The 17,431-nt window shown below is 35.3% G+C and overlaps 1 protein-coding gene across 3 annotated transcripts in view; it reads right to left on the minus strand.

Moving 5' to 3' along the window:
- The window catches only part of PCCA (propionyl-CoA carboxylase subunit alpha), a 492,766-nt gene that overhangs the window by 152,686 nt on the left and 322,649 nt on the right, over nucleotides 1-17,431 (minus strand). The gene's annotated exons all lie outside the window — the stretch shown is intronic.

Below are 17,431 nucleotides of genomic sequence, written 5' to 3' on the forward strand. Positions count from 1 at the left end.
AATCTGAGCATAAGATGTGGTGGTACTACAGCAGTGGCAGTGTCAAAAGAGAGAAAGATGCATACTTGAAAGATATTACAAAAACGAAATTGATAGGCCTTGGTAACAGATTGGATATGGGTGTGAGAGACAGTGAGGAATTCAGGTGGACTCCTAGATTGTAAGCCTGAGGGACTAGGAAAATGGTCTTGCCCTCTATAGTAATAGGGAAATGGGAGGATTCAGGGTAAAAGACAGAGCTTTGTTTTAGACATGGTGAGTTTAAGATGTCTATTGGACATCCAGTTCAAGATGTCCAAAAGGAAACTGGAGATGTGAGACTGGAATTCAGCAGACAATTTAGGGCAAGATGCATGGATTTGTGAAACAACAGTATAATGATGGGAACCAAATTTATGGGAGCTGATGAGATCACCAAGTAGGATAGTACAGAAGGAGAAGAATGTTGAGAGCCACTCAGGGCTTAAAGGGAATATTCTGGATGAGGATCTATCAAGGGAGACGGAGAAGGTACAGTCAGGGAGATAGGTAAGAAGGCAACCAGTGGTGCCCTGAAAAGGGTATCAAGTGTCAAAAGCTGAGGAGTGAATGAGAATGAGGAATTGAGAAAAGACCACTGATAACTCTGGGAAGAGTAGTGTTAATGGAATGAGAGGGCTGAAAGCTGGCTTGTGAGAAGATTAAATTGATTCAGTCTTTTTTAATTAATCCTATTTACAATTACTTGATTTTGTCATGATTCTTTGCCTCAGAACTTAGTTCAGAAATTCAGCTGGCCTATAATGAGTCAAGTTTAAAAATTCAGTTCTGCTAATTGCTGTTCTAGTCTTGCCTCAAGGAGACCAAGGTACTTAATAAATTATTGTTGACTTGACTTGAAAGACTGAGGGAAGAGAAAATTGTACTCTTCAGTCTCCTGCATCCCTCATTTCTTGGGGAGAACAGACTTTTTAGTGGTGAGAGAGTACTAGACTCTCCCCTATACTTCAGCACGGTAAGAGCCCTCTCTAGAGTCTTGGGCACTAAATTAGTTCTTGCTCCGCATTTCCCAGACATTCCCCAGGGAAGAGGATCTCAAAATGAGATGGCTTCATAACAAGGGAAGAGAAATAGTTCAGAGGTCATACCACCTGACAGAGTCAGCCACTCTGAAGGAAAAGATGACAGTTCAGGAGAGGAAACTTAATTTGCAGAAAAAATACTGTCCATACCTTCCACAGAGCTAGAGAGTAATAAGAAAGTGTACCTGGAAATATGAAAGGAACAAATGCAAAGTATCTTGGGATGGCAGGTAGACCAGCAAGTCTAGTTCACCCATAATACTTGATAGAATTGAACACTCTATTCCTCTCTGGGCTATGATATCTTAGTCCTGTCCTTCAGTAATGGAAACTAAATAGTTCTGGACTCTTCCTCTTTGTCATCATTTTAATTAAGGGTCCATAAACAGAAGCTTTGAGTTGGAGTCCTCCCCTTCAGAGGACAAAAGAAATATGGGGCTAGAGAGAGAAAAGAGTCCACTGCTACACAAAAAGGGGGAAAAAAACAAAAGGCAAAGAACTTAAGTAGCCAAAATAAAGAAAAAAAGAGTACAACAAAAGAAAAAACAATTTCAGAAGAAAGTAATGATGGCAAAATAAGTTATGAGAGTTGAAATGACTAATGTAGGTGGAGTGTTTCTCTTAGCTGTCCTTCACCTCCTCATCTCAGACAGTGACATCCCAGTACTACTCCTTCTCAGACAGGAGGTCATTCAGGGTGTCCTCAGGTTTAGGAACCTCTGTCTCTGCCATCCACTCTAGCAGCAATGGAGGAGAGCCATCAAACAGAATATGTGTATGAAGAGCTCCAAAGAGCAGCACCACAGTTCTCCCAAGGCTATCAGGTAGGATATCACAGGCAACAATCCTATTATGGATGGGAATATACTCAAAGAAGTAGTGGTTGTTCTCATTATATGCTTTGCTCATTTATCCGTCTTCTTTGTGTCCACCTGTCCATGCAAAAAAGGAAACTCTTAAGTTGCTGCCCATGCTTGGCATCATGCTCTTGTCCTCAGAGACTGACTAGGTGAACCCAGGCATGGCTAGGAAACAATACTTGTGACTCTTGACTAGTGAGTTAGATCAAACTAAGCAGGAGGAAGAGAAGTTGGGGGAAAAGTACTTTATGATGATAGCCAGTTTGGCCAGGAAGGTAAAGGCGACCCTAAACCCTAACCCTAAATGCTCATGGCAGCAGAAACTAGATAGCTGAGGTCCTAATAGACTGTCATTGTAGTGTTGGAGTGCACTTACTAAAATTGTGTAGGACAGAGACAAGTTTTGATTTGCACTGGTAGAGGAAGTACCTAAGCCAATTAGATCTGAAGTATCAAAGAAGTATTTATGAAGTGATTTATGAAGTAATAATAAAACATAAAGAACATAGTTTATAGGTATAAGTCCCAAAGCATAACAAGTTTTTCTATGTAAATTAATATTCTGAATAACCAAGTCATTCTTATGTTTGAGGATATGTTTGAAGTCTCATAACAAGAATAATGCTTTTTTCCAAAGTAAGTGATATCTATCCAAATGATATACATCTTTCAAACCTGAAATCAAACTAATTCTATTTCTTCCATATATTGTTTGAATATCCTTCTAGTCTGCATTTATCTGTCCAGGAAAACAGGCACTGTTCTGGATGGACCTTTACCTCTTGTTTTTGTTTTGTTCTTCAAGCCACATGAATTTATTAAACACCTATGATTAGTAGTATTAGCGCTAAGTACTGTGCCAGATGCACAGATATACAGAGATACACAAAATAACACTTGCCCTCAAGAAGATTACATTCAACAGGAAGAATCAATATATATGCATGCAAGTATATACAAAATAAATATGCACACATTAAATGCAAGTTCATTAAAGTGCTTTGCAAACCATTAAATACATAGAAAAGGAGGTCAAAAAATAAAGAGGTGATAAAAGAACTACTGGATTTAAGTCCATATACACATTTTGGGGACTGGAGTTAACAACTGGTAAATAAAAATATTTGTATGCATGTATGTGTACATATATAATTATTTACAATATCTTTAATTTTATTTTGTTATACTTTCTTAATTTATTGATGTATTGGAGGTACAAACTTGTATATAATAAAATTTATATAAACATAAGAAATGAAAAATGAAAGCAGTTACTAATTTAAAAATTTATGCTTGTATCTAGCATTTACCTAGCATTTTAAAGTTTCCATATTATTGTACTTATCTCATTCATTCTTCCTAACAAGCCAGTGACGTAGATGCTATCATTATCTGCACTTTACAAATGAAGGAGCTGAGTCTGGCGGGGGCTGAGGGCCACACAGCCAGTAAGTGTCCATCATGCTTGCTCCTCCTTAGCCACCGCACCACCTAGATACCTCTCTGTGGCTCCCTGCTCCCTAATACTTCTAGAGAGATTTCACCTAGTATTGGTTCTGTTATCTCTCTGACAGTTATTTAAAGCACACACTTAAGGACTCCGGTTTCCCCTACACTTACTAAATCCTGAGAAACCACATTTTTACAGATTGCTAAGAAATCCAGAGCAGAAGCAGTTCAGCTCAGAAACTACAGTATATGAATATTAAAGTCTCTCAGCACTTTTCTCTCTACCTTACCCTCTCTGGCCAGCATTCCCAACCTTACCTTCTTTTCTTGGGTGTCTAATGGAGTCCCTGAACTTTTATATACTCCAAGTCCTTACCCTTGGAATCTCTGGGGAGTCACTTCTTTGGCCCTAGTTCTAGAAGACTGAAATCTAGGTAGAATTTGAAAAAAACATGATGGTGGTGGTGGTGATGACAGTGATGATGACTACAAGGATGGCATTAGCAAAGTGGAGAGATGGGTACTGGTATTATGTTCATCTTACAGATAAGGAAACTGAGACAGACAAGTAACTTGCCCAGGGTTACAATGCTAGAAAGAGTCTGAGGTCAAATTTGAACTTGGTTTTTCCTGGTTCCGGGAACAGTGCTCTAGCCACTGTGCCTCCCAGTACTCCCGATGGCAACATAAACCAGTCTCTTTATAAGAGTCACTTTATTCATTACCATCAGCACATACTGAAAACAACTGATGAATCTGAAACAACTTCATATTGTCAACACACACCATAAGTTTCTGTGTTGTATTCTCCAATACCTGTAGCAACTGCATTGTTTTAAAGGCAGCTGTGATGTAATAGAAAGAATATTCTGGGACTCAGGCAACCTGCGCTGAAATCACAGCACCACTGGTTATGACATGGGTGACTTCCAGCAAGTTGTTTAACCTCTCAAGGACTTAGTTTCTTCATCTGTGGTACAAATAAAATGGACTACCGAATCTCTAAGGAGGTCATTTCCAACTCTACATGCTACTATTGAGATTTTTTCTTTTATGTCTTCTTTTCCTCTCCTTAATGAAGCTAATAGTTTGGTAACTCATTAGCTAAATCAAACTTCATTTTTATGGTTCATGGTTGAGAATGCTATCAGCATTCTTCCTAACAAATTCAGTTATCCTTCTGCCCTGTGCATTAAGTCAATTCATGTTTTATAATTATTTTACAGTGTAGTAGCTAAAATACTGGATTCTGGAAGACCTTGATTTTAATCACAATCCTCATAATACCAACACAGACAAAATGATTAGCTTCTATGACTCTCAATTTCCTCATCTGTAAAATGAAGTTATTAATACTTCCATAGGGGGATATTAATACCTGTACCTGCCCAGTTGTTGTAAACTCAAATGCTGACAATAACAAGCATTTATTAAGCACCTACTATGTGCCAGGTACTTTAAGGCTGAGGATAAAAAAACAAAAACATAATCCCTGCCTTCAAAGAGTTTGTATTCTACTGTGAGAGACAACACACACACATATAAAATATAGTCAAATAAATATGTACAAAATAAATACGAGGTAAACAAAGCTCTTGGCAACCCTTAAAGCACTACATGAACGTCAGCTATTGTGATTTAATAATCATTTCTAAAGTTTCTGTAAGGTTCTACCCTCATTATCATGAGGTAAACAGACAGGGAGACACGCCACCATTTCAGCAATTTCAAAGAACTTGCTCTATTTCACGCGTCTCTGACTTCTGCTAAAACTCAGCCAAGATGCAGAATGAACATTCTTCAACTAAGAAAACCATGTTTTCTTAATAATAACAGTTGTATAAACATAAGGTCTAGTCAGCTAAAGAGAAACCAACATCAAAAAGTAGTAAAACACAGAACCCTAAACTCCTTTTTCTTTGAAGAAACCTGTTTGAAGTGAGGTATTTCTAGTTATGGGTGAATGAAATGAGAATTCAACTGCAACAAATGGACATCCAGCTCCTAGGAAAGACTAATTAAATCCATCTGAAAAGTTCCATCTAAAACTGTCTCACACATTTCCTTTTTGGAAGACTACATCAAAACATTTAGTTACAGCAGACATACATCAATAGCATTTTTTTTACAGGATATAAATTACAATAATGTTAAGAGTTTGTATTACACTCAAAATAGCACTACAATTCAGAATTAAGGGAGAACCTTTTAGTTATCAGAACTCCCACCAAAACTGCATCTTAATTTGGTTCCTCTACAAAATCTTGAACCAATGTGTTATTCCCAAGTATCCAAACTCCTTGATATAATTATAAAATCAAATTACTTTGAAAAAAGAAAGCACAGAATCTGATTGAAAAAGCATCCAAGGTTTTTGCTACATAAATTTAAGATTTTGATATTTGGTTAAGAAACTTCGGTAGTTAGCAAAAGACAGCAGGAAGAGTACACAACTTTGAAAATTTATTGGTTGGGTAAACATAATTTAATATACATCATCTTGGCTATGAAGGCAGAAAAATCAAATGCAAAGTCAAAATATTACCTACAGAATAAAATTATCTTTATCTTCTAAAATGCTTCGCCATTTAAATTTTTATAGATGGAGAGTTTGGGCAAATCAAATTGCAAAACACTTTTTTCACTAAAAAGAAAAAGCTTCAAAATATTTTTTGACACAATATGACATACCTCCTCTAAATATACAAACATCATAAAATAAATTCAACAACTTCTTCCCAATCTATATTCAGGACAACAAAGATGTTTCATTAAAATTACTATGTACAGTTAACTGAAATTGAAAGACTTTGAAGGTTATTTAGTTGGAAAGAACTGGATACCTGGGTTCTAATTTCCATACTACTATTAGCTATCTTGGCAATTTTAAATGCATTTTGGCCCTCAATTTCATCTACAAAATTAAGTAATGTATTATTGCTCTACAGTCCCTTTTAGTTATGATATTCAAAGATTTTTTCAATGCTACACTTCACAAGGTCAAATACTAAAATAACCCACCCTACTGAGATCTTTGAAAATTTTTTTCTAATGAAAAGTATCTATCCTACCTCTACTTGAGGCAATAAGCTCTTCTCCTGCCTACTTTAATTTTCATTATATTCCCTTGATATTTTTGAGATTTTAGTCCTTTCAATAAATTTTGCTATTGTTTTGTCTAATTCTATATCTTTGGTAATCTACTTTGTGTAGTATTACAGTAAATCTATAGAGTAATTAAAGTAATTAAACCATTCTATACATGGGTGTCGCCTAGCCCTGAAAAATGACTATCTTCCAAATTACTTAGCCTTCTTTTATTTCCTGAAAAATTGTTGTGTTTATATAAGTCCCTTAAGTGTCTTGGTAAGTAAACTCTAAGATATTTAATGCATTTTAATATTTTAAATAGAATTTCTTTATCTCTTTTTAATGATTCTTTTAGTAATAGAAATGCTGAAAATTTTGGTGGACTTACTCTGTATCCTGCTATTTACTGATGCTTTTAATTAGTTGTAATTCATTTTTTCACTGATTTATGTCCATTTATGTACATTCACAACACATAAACAGAAATAGTTTTGTCTTAAGTCACTGCTTATGCTTAATTCCATCATTTTGTTGTTGTTGTAATTGCTATAGCTAAGCGTTACTAGCACTGTCTAGTAATAGTGGAGACACTAGACATCTTTGCTTCACTCCTGATCATACTGGGAAAGCACCCAGTGTTTCTGTCAAAAATCATATTGACTCAAGCTGTAAATAGGCTTTAAATCATATTACCACAGAATCATAGAATAGAAAGGGTTTTGAACCAAAGGAATCTTATATCTTGGAAAAATATCCATAACATCCATACTAATCACAGAGGACAAGTAGAAAAGTTAAAACTCTTTGAAATAGTACACCTTGAATGTATAAAAACAGCTATCATAATCTCTGTAAGAATTCCTTTCTCCAGGGTAGACATCTCCAGTTCTTCAACAAATTCTCATATGGCATAGTGTCTAATCACTTTATTATGTTGGTCAATAATAAAGGAAGGCTTGTCGTTTTTATACTTTTTAACATTCTACCCTAAAATCTATGAGTACTATATTTCATTAAAGGTTCATTCTACAGAGAGATATATAATCATCTGATTATTTTTATAAAGAATTGCTCTTGTTGTTGTGTTTGTCCTTCATTGCTGAAGAAGACATGATCAGAGAAATGATGACATGACTTGCATTTCACTTTGTTTTGCGTAAAAGAGGGCTGTGCAAGGTTACCAGCCTCACTTTCTCTTCCTGAGACATATGGATCCAGTGACAGTCATCAAGATGACTGGAGAGGGCGCAAGGCGCACTGGGATACCCCAACCCTTTAGGCCAAGGTCTAAGTTGCACAGGGAACTGCCAATAAGAAAATTCTTATGATTAATTCAGATGAGCCTCTAGTCTGAAAAGGAGAGTTTTAGTGAGTTGCCTGGGAGGTTAAGAACTGTGCCTACCAGCAACAGTTGCATTGGATTATCCATGGGAGTGCAGGAATAAAAGACTAAAACTTCAATTTACATTAAAATGTTAAAACAATCAACACAATAGCACTGGGCATGCTCAGAAGCTAGGGCAAATATGGTCTGTAAGAAGGAAGGCTTTTGTGCTACACAGATGATCTACCCATACAGTGAACAGATAATAAAGATATTTCAGGTAAAGTAGCCCAGCTCCCTTAGGTCTTAAATAAGCAGGAGAGGAAATTATCCTTTCCCCAAGCCTTGGAATTTGCCTTGGACAATATATTCAGAACATTCCTTTTTTTTCTCATTTCTATTCCCACTCATACCTCCCTAGTCAAGTCAGGACAGCAGGGAGCTGGATATGCAGGGGTGATCAAGATAGACTTGGACTTGTTAGACTTACTCTGTTCTAATTTGGTCCAGCATGCAGCTCCTTGTGCCCCCTCAAAGAAGATACAGCAGATCCTTTGAAAAGGATGTGGAGTCTTTGGATTAATATGTAGTAGCATAATGCTAAGTACTAGTGAAAGCTCCGGGTGTAAATACTGTAGTAAATGAATGTAATGGACTACTATTGTGCTATAATACTATTGTGCAGCTAGGCGATAGATCATTACACCTGTAGTAGGGAAGACTGAGCTGAAAATCTGACCTCAGGTACTAAATATCTATATGGTCTTAGGAAAGTCATTTAACCTCTCAATTTCCTCCTCTGTAAAATGGGGTATTATAATAGCACATACATTGAAGGATTGTTGCGCGGATCAAAGCTGGGCCGATAGTTAGCACTATATAATTGTTAGCTATTATTACTAATTTATTATTAATCATAGGAAACAATAAATATGATAAAGAAAAGCATGGAAAGACTCATATGAACCGACGGAAGTGAAATAGACACAACTGATGCAATTGAAATAAACAATTACTTAAACAATTTAAATGGAAAGACCAAGAACAGCAAAAGATTAGAAACCATGCTGAAAAATTATAGTCACAAATGGCTCCAAAGAAGAGCGATGAAGTGGGCAGAGCCAAGATGATTGAGGAAAAGCAGGGCCTTGCTTGAGCTCTCCCTGAAATCCCTCCTAATACCTGTAAAAAATGACTCTCAACAAATTCTAGAGCAACAAAACCCACAAAATGACAGAGTGAAACAAAATTTCCAACCCAAGACAACCTGGAAGGTTGACAGGAAGATCCAGGAGAGATAACTTAAAAATTATTGAACTACCTGAAAGCCATGATCAAAAAACGAGCCGAGATATAATCTTTCAAGGAATTATCAAGGAAAACTGCCCTGATATTCTAGAACAAAAGGGAAAATAGAAACTGAAAGAATCCCCCCATCACCTCCTTCAAGAGCTCCCACCAGGAAAATTCCTAGGAATACTGTAACCAAATTCCAGAGTTCCCAGGTCAAGGAGAAAATATTACAAGCAGCCAGAAAGAAACAATTCAAGTATTGTGGAAACACAAACAGGATAACACAAGATTTAGAAGCTTCTACATTAAGGGATCAGAGGATTTAGAATATGATATTCTGGAGGTTAAAGAAGCTAAGATTAAAACTAAGAATCACCTACTCAGCAAAACTGAGTACAATACTTCAGGGGGAAAAATGGATATTCAATGAAATAAAGGACTTTCAAGCATTCTTAATGAAAAGCCAAGAGTGAAATAGAAAATTTGACTTTCAAATATAAGACTCAGGAGAAGAATGAAAAGGTAAACAGGAAAGAGAACTCACAGGGGATTTTTATATACATACATATACATATATATGACAGTGGGCACATGGTAACTTGAATATGAAGGAATGATATCTAAAAAATAAAATTAAGGAGTGAGAGAGAGGAATTACTGAAAGAGAAAGGGAGAGGTAGAATGGGGTAAATTATCTTACATAAAAGAGGCAAGAAAATGCTTTCACATTGGAGAGAAAGTGGGGAGAGGTAAGAAGGAATAAGTGAACCTTACTCTCATCAGATTTTGCTTAAGGAGGGAATAGCATACACTCAATTGGGTATGAAAATCTATCTTACTCTATAGGAAAGTAGGGGGAAGGAGATAAGAGAGAGGGGATGATAGAAGGGAGGGAAAATTGGAGGAGGGATAATCAGAAGCAAACACTTTTGAGGAGGGATGGGGTCAAAGGAGAGGGGTGGCAGGATAGGATGGAGGGACATAGAGTCTTTCATAACATGACCGTTATGGAGGTGTTTGCATGACTATACATGTAAAACCTATATCGAACTGTTTGCCTTCTCAATGAGGACAATAATTATTGGCAATAATTAAATGGAAAGCAAAAGCATTCTTGTACTTTTAATAAAACAAGATTACTGAAAATATTCCATTTCTAGGTCATTTTTAATTTTAAAATAAAAAATTATTTCATGGTTCAGAATGCATATATTAAGAGTCACACACAATATATAAATATACACACATACATGTAAATATATATCAGACTGAGGACTCCACTTATTTTACTGAGAAAGTTGCATGATCAAAAATGTTGGAGATCTATGTTAAACATTACAATACTAGTACATATCATATTTTGTATGGGGAAATAATTTTTAGAAATACTGTCATAGGTTCTTTGTTAAAAAAAAAACAAATGGTACCTTTGCATGAATCACTCACTAGTGATATTTGTTCACTATATTTTTCTCTCTCCCTAGTTTGGGTAAGGAACATATATGTTAAATAGACAAATTTAGAAAAGTACCTTCTTTCTCTAATTTTAGGTAAAGATAATGTAACAAATTATTTGCCCTTTCATTTTCTTCATTTATGCGTTACCCATTTTTTCAGATCCTAAAATTCTCTCTTAAGCATTGTTCTGCTATATTTGTCTCAATGTGAAAGAAATACCCTCAAGTCAAGTCTTATTATCTAGGATTTTTTACCATTCAGATAGTTTTTCCTTTAAGTAAACTGATACAGTCATTCAAGGCACATATACATAGATAGACAGATAGAGATTTAATATTGACATTTTCTAATTATCTAAGAAGTTTTAAATTAAGCTCAATGTAGTCTCCTAGTTTGTCTCTTGACCAGTATTTAGTTCCACAAGCATAATTATTTGCAAAATTCTGAAAATAGAAAGATAAAATAAAATGTCCCTGACTTCAAAGATCTTATTTTATGTTATCTTCTCTGAAAACATGGTTGCCTCTCCTAAATTTTGTGATTCAAATGAAGCTAATAACTTTACTCTATAGCTTTATTTTAATGCCATGTGAATATTTATTTTGAATGGGCTGTTCATATTTAAAAATTTGTCTTTTACATCCATCAAATCTACTTATATCTTTTCATTGATTAAAAAAAACTCACACTGTACATAGTTTATTTTACTTTAAAAAAAAAAACCAAACCCCCAAGACTGTGGAATTTCTACTAACCATGTCATAAAAAATATAATTGGGAAACTATCTCATAAAATATAAAAGAAAGTTAAGTATCATAAATGAAGAATCCTTATTCTAATAAAGAACATCTTAACCACTTTCCCAAGAATACTTTCTTTTCTTTTCCTTTAAAAAAATTCTAGGCTTAAAGAGAAAATGTCAACTTTGAATAAAGAGAATTTGAAGCAGTAATATTCCTGGAAACCAGGCAGAGTGCTATAATAATTGAAAAATATGCCAAAGAAAGGAATCAAAAAGCTCGCTGTTAAAAACAATTGTGTACTAACATCAACAAATACTATAAAATGACCACAACTGTAAACTGATGAATACATTATAAGTATAATATCAATAAATACGCATAACATATATATATAGTATTTACAACATAAAAAGAGGATCTTTCACTCACACAGTGAATTACTTTTTAATACTTGAGTAACATAAACATTATTGCATGTAAAGAAAAATAAACTTGAAATTAAAATACAGTATCACATAAAGACAATAATATTAAAATTTAAGAGAAAGCAAGCAAACATGGAATTCGGAAGCTTTAAAATATAATTCAAGATGGAAGTAATTTATTTACAGGAAGTTAAACCTATCAAAGTTGCAAAAAACATTTAAAACTACAAATGCTTTTAAAAGTTGTTAGACACAGCCTATAAACTATAGTACTGGCAGGTGGATACACTTGGAAGGTAGGATAGTTGGTCTCCTATTGCAAAAATTTGCTCCATTATACCATTACATCTTTCTCACATGGAGCTCATTACACCTGTGCTCTATAGTTTTCACTGCTGATCTATTCACTTTTGGGCATGTTTCAAAGTGATGATATATCTCACAGTACCTACATGATTGAGAGTTTGGGTTGTATGAATGGTTTTATCTTTCCATAATAAACTTTTCAGCACAAATCTAACTGGCAAGTATGTTGTTCTCTATGGATATGAAATACCATTTTTCCTCATTAAAGAGACAAACAAACAACTCTTTAAATAATTAACATTTTACTTTGAGCCTCTTGAAAAAAATAAGAGACTATAAATTTAAGATATTCTTCTAACTGATCCACTAAGAAAAGTTGTTGTTGTTCATAAAAGATTTCACTTTCCTTTGAAAACTACTACAAGAAACACATCTGGCATTTATGTAGACAACATTTTATGTTTTGAATAATATTGTTTACCATAAAACAATAAGAATTTTAAACCTACTGGAATAAAAGACTTCCTTGACTTTGAAAAGCAAACATAACTAGTTTAATAAGAAATACACAATATCTATAATGTTATAAGGAATTTAATAAAATAAGTGACTCAATAAATGTATACATTTCAATCATCTGACAGAACATGTAGGTATTTATTCAACAAACACCTATGCAAAAACCAAAACATTTTAGAAATACCTATGAGAAAGGCATCATGGGAGTCATATTTATGGCATGTTCTAAAGTCTTTTAAAATGTAATTTTATTGATATATTTTCTTTTTCAATTGTCTAGATTTCTCACTGTATCTTCCTCCAGATCTTTCTAAAAAGACGTTCCTATAATAAACTTTTTTTTAAAGAGAGAAAGAGAAAATTCAGCAAAACATCAACAAATCAAAAAAATCTAAAATGATATGCTTGTTCCACACCAGAAAACTCCTCGCCTCAATTTCTGCAGAGCCAGGGTAAGGTGTCTTCTCATCTTTCTTCCTTGGCAGTCATGCTAACTCTTCATAACTTTGCAATATTCATTTTTATCTATTTTGTGGTTGTTGGTTTTTCCATTTACATTGATGTAACCTGATGGTGCTTACTTCATTTTGCATCTATTCCTAGAAGTGTTTTTCCACACTCATCTATATTTATCATATTCATTTTTGTCAGTCACTAAACACTTATCAAGTGCCTTCTATGTGCCAGGCACTACGCTAAGTACTGAGGATACAAAAACAGTTGCAAGAAGTCAAAGTGAACAGGACTCTTGTAAAACCACTCAAACAAATATGGAATAAGGGAGAGAGAAGTGAGGTAGGAAAAACAGGATCTAGAAAACATGATTTAGGTAAATTTAAAAAGGAGAGAGTACTTTCAGCTGGGGTGAAGAAGGAATCTGGGAAGCAACTGAATTTATTGAGTGTTTGCATGTGGGTCATATGGTCAGACCTGTCTTTTAGGAACACAAATTTGATAGCAAAGCAGAGAACAGGCTTGAGGAGGGAAAGATGTGAGGCAAGAACAACCATGAGGATACTACAATGGTCTAGGCATGAGGTGATGAGTACCCGAACCAGGATAGTTGCAGTATCACAGGAGAAAAGCAGATATACAGGAGAAGTATTATAATAGTAAAATCAGCAGACCATAGCGACAGATTGGATATGGGGGGACAGAAGAGAGAAGGAGGGTATGAGGGATTTAGGGAGGGAGAGAGAGAAGGGGGGGAGAGAGAGAGAGAGAGAGAGAGAGAGAGAGAGAGGAGACAAAGGTGTCAAATAGGTTCTGAGCCTAATGGACTTGGAGGATGGTGTTGCCCACTAGAGTAACTAGGAAGTACAGGAACAGAACTACAACTTTCATTTTTCATTTGGTTTTCAACTTACATTTGGTTAAGTCCAAATTTGAAGGATAGGTCACCTTGGATTACAGCTTGACTGCCTTTCCTGTTTGGAACACATTATTCCATATGCTCCAGAAATTTCTGGTAGCTGAAGAAAAGTCTTTTGTTATTCTAATTTAATTTCCTTTATATTTGGAAGTATTTTTCCTTATTTCCTGAAGTATTTGTTGTCAGTGGAATTATTAAATTTAGTCACAATGTATCTTGGAATTTCCATCATAGAGCTTTTTTTTAAGCAACGTGTGGATATTATGATTGTCACTTACTTGGCGAGATCAGAAATTCTGTACAATTTCTTGTTTCTTTCATGATTATATTCAAGTTGACTTGTATTCTTCTGGGAGAACAACAATCATGAAGTGGCCATGCATCCTGTCTTTGAAATCGATGTGTTTTGCTTGCATGGAAATAACTGTTCTTTTAACGTTACTGGTTTCTGCTTCTCTTCTTCCAGACTGTTCTTTCCTTCTGTGTCTGCATCTCCACTCAGCTATTTTCTCTTTTGTTTCTTTGGTGAGACTTGTTACTGGGGATTTTAGTTTTCTTATTCTGCTGATTACTTCTGCAGAGATAATTCTGCTTTCTCAATTCTTATTTCTTTTTTAATTATTCGGGAACATTCTGTGGCAGACGTTCTCTTGGGAATCTATAGGGTCCTCTTCTTCATCAAGTGTTGATTCATTTTATTATATTTTGTGTTGCAATATTCATTCATAGATTTTTGGACTCCTTTATCTGATTTGGAATCCATAATCCCTTCTGTTATTACTGTTATTAATATTTTCCCTGTTGCTTTACCTGCTTATGCTTGAGGTCTCTAATTAAGTTTTTTTTTTACAAATGAGATCTTTGGTAACTTCAGACTATTTTTTCCTTATAATTCCCTACTGCTTTCTGACTCCATGTCCTTTGAATGTGGTTTCCCTGTGGGCTGGATCTCAAAGTCATCATGTCTAGATAGCACTACCTTCTTGCTTTTGCCTTTCAGATTTCTAATCTTTCTTCAAAATTCAACTCAGTTGCAACCCATTTATGAAGATTTATCTGAATGCTTCTTTCACTTCAGCTGAAAAGTGTTTTCTCTTTTTAAATTTTCTTAAAGGATGTTTTTTTACCCCCAAGGAAATGATGTTGTAAGGCTTGTGTTTTTAAATGATTGTTTTTGTGGACTATGGAGTAGAAGGGACAGGATATCAATAAGAAGGCTATAAACCAAATAAGAGATGATGAGAGTATGAAATGCTCAAATGCTCACTTTCGTAGGATTATAGATAGAGGTCTGGAAAAGAACACAGAAAAGCCCCAGAGTTCAGTGCCATCATTTTACAGATGAAAAAACCGAGGCTCAGAAAGATAAAATCATTTGTCCAGGGTCACACAGGTAGTAAGAAACAGAGACAAACTATGATGATAACAACATCCTATTTACAGAGTGAATATAGTCACAATTGTCGTCAAAGTTGAGGAAGCAAAACAAATCTTAAAATTCTGCTTAAAGTCACATTTGATCTATAACTTGAAAATCTATTTCAATAATACATAATTATATAAACCAACTTAATCTGAAAACAGGAACAATGATACAGCATCACTAATCATTTGAAATGGTGCTCTTCAGGGGGTCATTACTAAAACGTTTACATGAAGTATAAGACAAAAAGTGGGGGCAGCTAGGCAGCAAAGTGGATAGAGTACTAGGCCTAGAGTCAGGAAGACTCCTCTTCCTGAGCTCAAATATGGCACTTCCAAGCTCAGTGACTCTGGGCAAGTCACTTAACCCTGTTTGCCTCTGTTTCCTCATCAGTAAAATGAGGTGGAGAAGGAAATATCAAACCCTTCCACTATCTCCCAATGCAGCCACAATAAGAGTAAGACAGACTTTAGTGATGGACTCAGTGTTAGGAAAACTTGAGTCTGAAACTGGTCTAGGAATTGACTGGTTATGTAGCTCTGGAGTGAGTCAAGTAATCTTTATGAATCTCAATTTCTTCATCTGCAAAAAGGAAATAACAATGCCATCTGTAATACAGAGATGTGTGTGAGAATCAGATGAAATTAAAATGAAACGCACTTTGTAGTTCATGAAATAACACATAAATATAAGCTATGATGATGGTGATGAAGAAGAAAAGCATTATTACGGGGGTGGTGGTGGAATTCAACATTTTTGAAATCATTTTCCTTATACTAAGAGATTAAATATGTTAGCAAGCGGATTTTTAAAAAGAATTTCTTAACTGAACCTCTGATTTCTTTGCTGTGGGGAAACTGGTGAGGAATTTCCTCTACTAATATGGATCGGCACTTTCTCTGCACTGAGCATGACTTCCACAGGGTCACACGGCCGGAATGTCCCATAAGAGGGACTTGAACCCAGCTCTTTAGGTGTCAAGTTTTCAATCTGCATCACAGTAGCTCTCAAAAAAAGAAACAAAAGCCAGGTAAAAGTTACCCTAGGGATTATTAGCTTGTGCAGAATGACATTGTTTTTTGATTCTTTCAGCTCTTCTTATCATTGTGAAGTGGTCACTAAGGAATCAGTCCCTTTCTAACAAGCTATGTGAGCTGCAATCTGACTATCCCGACAAAGGATAAATTTACCTATTGATGATGTGCTGCTGTTGCCATGGAAATCTTGTTCAGTATGAGATGAAATGTAAGTTGAAACAACTGGTGCATTTGCATTAAGAGCCAGAGGTGTAAAGCTGTAATCTGTTCATAATTTCCCTTAAGAGAATATTGTAGAACTCAGGCTTATCACTGGATAGCAAATGTTCATGCCCCCATGCTGCCCTACTGGTAGGCCTCAGGTTCCCACCTTCTAGGGGGTGAAGGACTGAAAAGGAAGGGCAGGACTGAAGACAAAGCCTAGAGCAGAGTGTATCTGCAGGCAAGAGGAGGAGGGGGGTGGGAGTGGGAGGAAAGGTGGTGGTGGAGGTGGTGGGGTCTTTGCCTCTCCCCCCACAAATAACACTTCTCACCTGGAATGCACCTGAGTATCTGCAGGAAATTGGTCATTTAATAAGAGCACATACCTAACTGTAATCTATTAAAAATCAGTCCATCACACAGAAATAATATTATATTAATTTATGTACATATATTTAATCTAGTCAATTTCATAAACGTGCTATATATAATGACACTTATCTATGATGTAAGACATTTCAGTATAATACCTTAGTAACAGAATCAGCAATTTTTATGTACAAAATGAACAAAAAGTTTTATCATATAACCAAACTGCAATGAATCTTGAAAAATTTTGATTTTCAGAAATGACCAAAATCAACTAATTCTCATTAGGTTTCATCTATATTGAAAAATATTTCTATTTTTGCCAAATAGTCCTCTAGAGGGGAATATAGTCTAATATAATATTCATTATGGCAATAGCATACAGTTTCCTAGTATAGTCACCTAGGTGGTAACATGGAAATAGTGCAAGACCTGAGTCAGGAAGACCTGAGTTCATATCTGACCTCAAACACTTACTAGCAGTGTGACCCTGGGCAAGT

The sequence above is a fragment of the Notamacropus eugenii genome, chromosome 6, assembly GCF_028372415.1.
Source record: "Notamacropus eugenii isolate mMacEug1 chromosome 6, mMacEug1.pri_v2, whole genome shotgun sequence".
Taxonomy (NCBI): Eukaryota; Metazoa; Chordata; class Mammalia; order Diprotodontia; family Macropodidae; genus Notamacropus; species Notamacropus eugenii.